The following is a 7212-nucleotide window of genomic DNA, read 5'->3' on the forward strand; positions in this document are numbered from 1 at the left end:
TGTTTGAATGATTATTGCTTTCTAGATGGCTTGCTTGAGCTTGCTTGATTGATTACTGACACTTTGTGCTTTCTTGAATGTACTCACTGAATCTGCTGATTTGTAAAAAAAGGAAAGGGTGTCGAACACTGTCGAAAATGCACCCAAGAGCTAAATGACAAGTTCAATCTTGATGACTCAGTTGAAGACTTACTTGAATTAATGTATTCACCTTAACAATTCAAATGAGGGTGTCGGTTACAACTGAAAATGCACCCGGACAATTCAGTTAAAACATTGCAAGTGATATAGAAAGTGTTCATAATGTTGATGTCATTTGGACTTGAAATGCTTGAGTGTGTAGCGTCCTTAACTTGATGGCATGAATTAGCTGTTGTGAAATGTTGTTGCAGAAGATTTCTTTTATCAAGTCGATGATGTGACGCTTTGTGTTTATGAACTTAAGTGATTATAAGAGTGTTGATTTTAGGAGCTTGATCGATGACTTGTATATGTAAACTTTCTTATGTGCATGTAGTTGTTTTGTTTAAGTATAATAAAAAGATAATTTGAGCACAAGTCATTCACATGCATTCATTACACACCATGTACCTAAGATCCCATTATTCAATTTTGGGTGGATCTAGGACACAAACACCACAAAAAGATATGATTTTATTAATCTTAAAGATACATCATCATTACAATGTCTTCAGTGAGGCGTCTCAAGCACAGACAGAGAACTCCTTGGTGTCAAATTGGCTAAAAAACTGACTTTAAAACAATGATAATGCCAAGCTCGCAACCCTTTGAAGAAACTTGTCAATTACAACTTTAATTTTGACTTGACTTTGAGATAGACTTGATGGAGTCACTCCAAAAATTACAAACCAAAATCACTTCAAAAAATATCTATTACATACTAACCTTCTCAAACTTTACTAATATTGCCAAGTGAGAATATTTCGAATGAATGAAAGTAGAAGATAGTTGATCAAGACTGTATGAGTCCCTTTAAACAATAAAACTTTGCTTTTTTGCTTCTCAACAAAAATCCTTAACAATGACCCTTCAGAAATGCTAGAAGAGATACGCTGCAAATTTATCAACGACCTCTAATCAATAGTGAGTATCGAGATTCTTGAAGGCCTGAAATCAATCCTCAGAAATTGATATACAAGATAGACAATTATGAATATGTTTCCAAATAGTCTATCTCTATTTTATTTACAAGTCCGCAAGAATTTGAATGTCACTGGCTCATATCCAATCCATAGGTCTGAGTGATCCGAATTGTATACATAATCTTGCAAGTATTTCACCGGTAGCCAATTTCTTCAGATTAGAAAAAGTGGCTGCCCAACTTTGTTAGGTTCGTGGAGAACTTCCAGATGATGAAGAAAATGATAAATACCGTGTATATTTCCTTCAGAAGCACATGTTAGAGGGTGATCTTGAAAGCATGGAAGGGAACAATAAAACTAGAATCCTAGACAATGACAATAAAATGGACAATGATATGCCTTTTTCATATTCAGATGGAAACCCAGGCATTGGATGGACCATTTTTCTGGAGTTGGCAATCAGCATAAGGGACTAGTAAGGGAAGTAATCCAAGAAGCCATTGAAGCTAGGGAAAAGGACTTTGGTTTAAAGCAACGACAACAAATTCATGCTGAAAAGAACTGAGAGAAACCCCGTATACCTGCGTGGAATAGCATGGATCGTATATTGTAGAGACCACCTGAACATATAGGCATTGAGTGTTTCAGGCAAGCAAGAGGTCTCTCCCATGGCTTCAGATTCTTTGAAAGCTTCTTTTCTTCCTTTTACAACATTCAAATGCACCAATTATGTAACAGGCCCTTCGGTTCTCACTTCGTGTCATGACTTAGAATTAATTATGGTCCAATTCATGGTTTCACTAGGAATGCTTTACTCGACTGTTGTATGTGCCTCCCCTATGCCACGACTTCGACTGCTCTGTGACTCCTCTATTGGCAATATCGAAACCTCAAAGTCTACATACTGTAGAAATAAGAAGTAAACTTTGAACTTGGAACTCCAGAATCTCTAACAAAGTTCGCACTAGGGACAAATCTTAGAACTTGGTACGCTTTGACAACTCCGAACCTAGTACACATCTTGCCAACTTGATTGTAAGACACTGGTTTCGACCTCCTGACGCACAAGGGCGCAACAGAATTAAATATATATGCTCCAGATGAAGCCAAAGCCAATGGAATGGGAAAATTAAAGTAATCTTTTGGTCCAGACAACAAATTTAAGCTCCTCAAAGTCTCGTATGGCTATTTAGGAGTTTTCCCCGATGGTCAAGAGTGGACAAAAAGAAGGACGAATCGATGCAGGTTGTCTATGGCAGTGGGGACTCGCAGGCTACAATAATTTTGTGCAGTGTTAACTAAAGCATACAATTCCATCTTATCATCACTGTATCTCTTCCACCGTGCAATTATTCCACACAAGAGAGATTCAGATAGATGGGAGGTCAATGTGCTGGTGAAAATAAAATATCTACATGCTATCAGTTCTCCAAAAAATGGCGTGAGATATGAATGTAAACAATGTCTCCCCTTCGTATTCCATTACTATGATCATAATATAATTAATAGGTTTCCATGGAAGACTACCATGGAATCAGTCAAGCCCTAATAACCATTGATGCTCCGATACCACATGAAGAAGAATCACACAGCCATATAACCATATGCACAAAAAATTAACACACAAAAAATAAACTGAATAGTAGACATATAGAAAACCAGACATGGAAAAAAAGGCAAAGAGCCATCATGTTAGACTCACTTGGTTGAGACATTTTCTGAACTTACACACTAATTTAGGAGAGCTAGTTGGAGAGAATCTCTCATCCAAATCTAGACTCCTTAGTTTGAGGAGTTCTCATGATTTTATTAATTTAATTTAATATTTGGATTTATTAATTGATTATTAAGAGAGTGAGGCTAACACAAAGGGGTTTCCTTAACTGGTAGACTCAGGAAACATTGCCATCAATATCAACCTAAGATCTACTAAGGAGTATTTCCATAGGAAGGATGTTTTTCCATGGTCAATTAATTGATTTTATAAATTAACGAAACAAAATAAAATATGGGTAAGGTAGGCAAGAGGGTTTACCAAGTATCTGTGAACCGCAATATACACCTTAGCTGAAACCAAGGACTTAATGTATGATGACCAATCTCCCCGAATGCTATGTTCGGTGTATTGCATTTACAAGGCGACTAACTCATTTACCTATGGTTAAAGAATAACAACCTAATAAGGTCTCCTGATATATACTCGACGGTACAGGGAACACAAGTCCGTGTTAGTGTTATTGTTGGCTTGAGGGGGCCTGACCCAGGTTCGGAGTTAATTAGCCAAACAAATCCCTACACTACTGGCCCTTTCGGCAATAGCCCATGGAGCGCGAACTAAGGTCTCACCCGAGGTAGTATAGGGGGATGTTGGAACCAAGTTTCCGCACCCTTGAGATATCTGAGGGGTCGATTTATTCCAACTATGAATACCTTTGTGTAGGTCACTTTGTGCACTATCCTGACCTGCGAGGCCTTCATGATCTGTTATAATCACCTTCGCGTAGCCCTCACCAGCGGCGGAGGTGATTTCGCACTGCCCTAGTAGCAATCTGCGCTACTTCCCCAAGTTATACCATGGATCTTACTTATCTTCTTATAACAGTTAGTTATCTCTGTGTAAATAGATACTTTGTCTTATATTCACTTTATCAACACATTCATATAAGTTTGCCCATCATATAAACAATAGAAATGCAATTTATATCACATACATTCGATGCACAAAATAGGAAAAATATACACAGAAATGATGTAAAACTTCTCTTTATTACTTCTCCAAAGGTTATAGACTTGACCCGCTCTACGCACTCAACTGCAAGGGAATGTCCACTAAGCTGCGGACTACTAGGCCTCTGCACACTTATCTCTAGAGCCTTCTCCTACTCTACAACCCAAATACTTGACTCTACACTTAGATAAGACTCAATTCTCTTATTTTCTCCATTGATTCTCTCCTTTACAACTTAGAGCCTCGCTCTATTTATACAATCCCATGGTTCGCGGACCATGGGTAGATTTTTAAAGCTGGCATTACATTACAAAAATGAGGGTAGACAACCTTATGACTCATTTACAATCTTTGCGCTCTGCACCCACAAAACACGGAGTCTTTACATAGGATTTGGTCAAAGTATGGACTTTAAGCCTCAAAACTTGCCTTGGGGGGTCCCGCGCCCAATAGTTGTCTAATGCAGAACCATTTGATGAGAGCGTTCCTATATACTTACCATACTGAAGTGCCCCTTATATACCCGAAAGTACCAGAGAACCTTCTATATACTTCCATACTGGGACGGGATTTCAACCCTGGGATGCATTGCAGACAATTAACTACAACTACTAAGTGTAAAGACGCCAGAACACATCTCTAGCCTATACCTCTAGATATTTGTGTTAGGCAACAAATGCGCCTTAGGTTAATTGAGGTAAATTTTAATTTTATCTTGAATTAAGTTTCAATTTGATGGCTCAACGATGTCATCTGAATTCCTATAATGTAACTAAATGATAAAAATTAAATATTTTCATTTGATGAAGGCTATACTATTGAAGGAATAGAGACAACCAAATAATGCAACAAACAAGCAAGATGCATTTAAAGCAAAACTCTTTATCACTCCAATGAAAAATTAAAAAATGAGATCTAATCTTTCACTTTCACAAACAAATGCAATGCCAAGATGCGATCCTAAGAGAAACAAAAATCACTTTTCTTTCACTAAGATGCACTAATGCAAACTAATGCAATGAGCAAAGGGAAAATGCAATCTAACACAATGAAAATGAAAATCTCTTTCACTTTATGGTTTCGAATGCAAAAATGTTCCAAAAAATACTTAAATGAAGAAATCTTTCACTTCTTCTTTCTGGAACAAAAAATAAAAACAAGTACTCTCTTTCAGTCTTACCAAAGCAAACAATTGTAATCTATGCTTGGAAATGGAATAAAAGAAATCTTCAAAGAATCAATATGACTCGACACTAATTAAAACAACAATTTCACATCAATGAACTGAAAGAAACTTGAAAAATATGTCCTGATTGTAGGAAGACTCCTGAATGGAAATAATCAATCTCAGAGAGGCAGACCAAGCAATGAGTAGCGGTTGACCTAGAAATCCTAAAAACCCTAGAAGGAAATCAAGCTTCAAACACACATTAACAGGGTTAGGAGAGAATTGTAATCATAAAAGCATGACAATCAAGACAAATACACTGTAGTCGCACTAGAAAATCATTGACAGAGGCCAAAAATACCGAAAACAAGAAGAATCCCCAATATTTCTTCTATCCTCAGGGATCAACACGCCCGTTATAGGCAAAAGGGAAATGAAAGGCAGATTAGCGCGGCTGTAATTAAAAAATAAGTGATAACAGTGCTACTATTGGAACATAAAACACGATGGGCGAGAAAAGTAAGGGAAAATAAAAAACTTCAAGATCAGAGCAGACTAAATGTCCTCAAGCAAGAACTAGTGATTGCAAATAGCTACAGTGATGCAAAGAAGCCAAGAAACTTATGGTTGGTCAAACTCACCAGAGAATCTGATTGAAGGAATGGATGGAAAGGGTTATCATTTCCCCAGTGGAGCTGCCATTTTATTGTCTAGGTAAATCCTCTCTGCGGATAGAGATGATCCCTCTAGCCCAATGAGTGGGACTATCAACCTACGTGACAATCTACAAGACACTTTCCTAAATTACAATTGAAATGAGAGAAGAGGAAGATGACCTACCTCATTCTGATGCTATAACGTCATCCTTTGTTCAAGACCTCAAACCACTTGCACCTCGGGCTCAGTATTATTGCTCATAGCATTTGAATGCCTACACAAAATATCAAAGACACAAAAAATCATATGCATAAAAATAGCATAATAAAAAGTAATCCACTTAACAGGTCAAGGAGCATAAAGATAAATGATGCATTAACACACACATTTATGGAAAGTGAACCAACTGTTGTATATATTAATAGAATAATGGAGGGAGTATACAACCAAGCCTTGATGTCAATAAGATCTCCTTGAGTGAATGTCCAAGTCCAAGCTAAAGCTCTCCAAGCACTCCTTCTCCAAGCCAAATGAGTAGCATGTAGGCACAATCTCAGCATAAGGGTGAAAATACTCAAAGACCAACCATTTGGGGATTGGAAAAGATGAATATATAGGCAGGGAAAGGGAGTTAGGATCTCTCCAAACATAGGATAAGGCCCTCATCTCAAGGAGGTAGCTCATAGGGATAAGACCAAAGTGCCAATTTTAGAGAGCCTGACCTCATTCAAACTGAATAACCTCCAGTTCGTCATGCTGGAAGCCTCTAGATCACGAAGCTTCTTGTCTTCTTTGGGAAACATTTCCAGTTAGGAATCATCATGGGTATCGAAGCCAAAAGTGCACTAGTATCATGAGGCTAGTATAATGCAACTAGCGATCAACACAGATTTCCAGTGTCAGGGTCACGATGATGCTAAAATTAGGGTTTTTGAGCTCCTTTTCTCTAGGGAAGGCTCAAGGAATTTTTCATCAATATTTTAGGGAGGATCTGAGATTCATATTAGGATGGGTGCACTACATGATTGCCAAGTTTTGGGCACTTCGGGTATGAAATAAGGAAGTGTAGGAGGCGTGACGAAATATTGTGTAACAAGGTGAGACTAGGCCATGGAGTCAAGGCCAAGGGAAAGTTTAGCAGCAAGGTGGTTTATTTTTTTATTTAATATAATTATTTTATTTTTGTGGTGACCTAGAGGAATCAAGAAGCTCACCTGACACATAACTACCAGTAAACCCCTGGGAAGCTATGATATGTCCTCCTCCCTATAGCCCAGGTCACAACAGGGGGGATTTGAACTTGGTTATTTCAAGTTTCACTGATTTCACATTTATCAGATTAACCAATCAAGCTTCCCCCAAGGAATAATCTAATTATTATTCAACTAATCACTACCTCACTCATATTTTTCTCCCAAAGGTTGAACTTTGACCTTATTAAATTTTATTTCTTCATTTTAATTCTTCATGCAATCAAAAATTTATCATGTACAACCTCTAGTATAGATTCCTCATATTTTCACACAAAATATAATAAACACGTAAAATAATATAAA

The sequence above is a fragment of the Pinus tabuliformis genome, chromosome 6 (assembly GCF_031772625.1).
Source record: "Pinus tabuliformis cultivar Carrire ecotype Pingquan chromosome 6, CPIR1, whole genome shotgun sequence".
NCBI lineage: Eukaryota > Viridiplantae > Streptophyta > Pinopsida > Pinales > Pinaceae > Pinus > Pinus tabuliformis.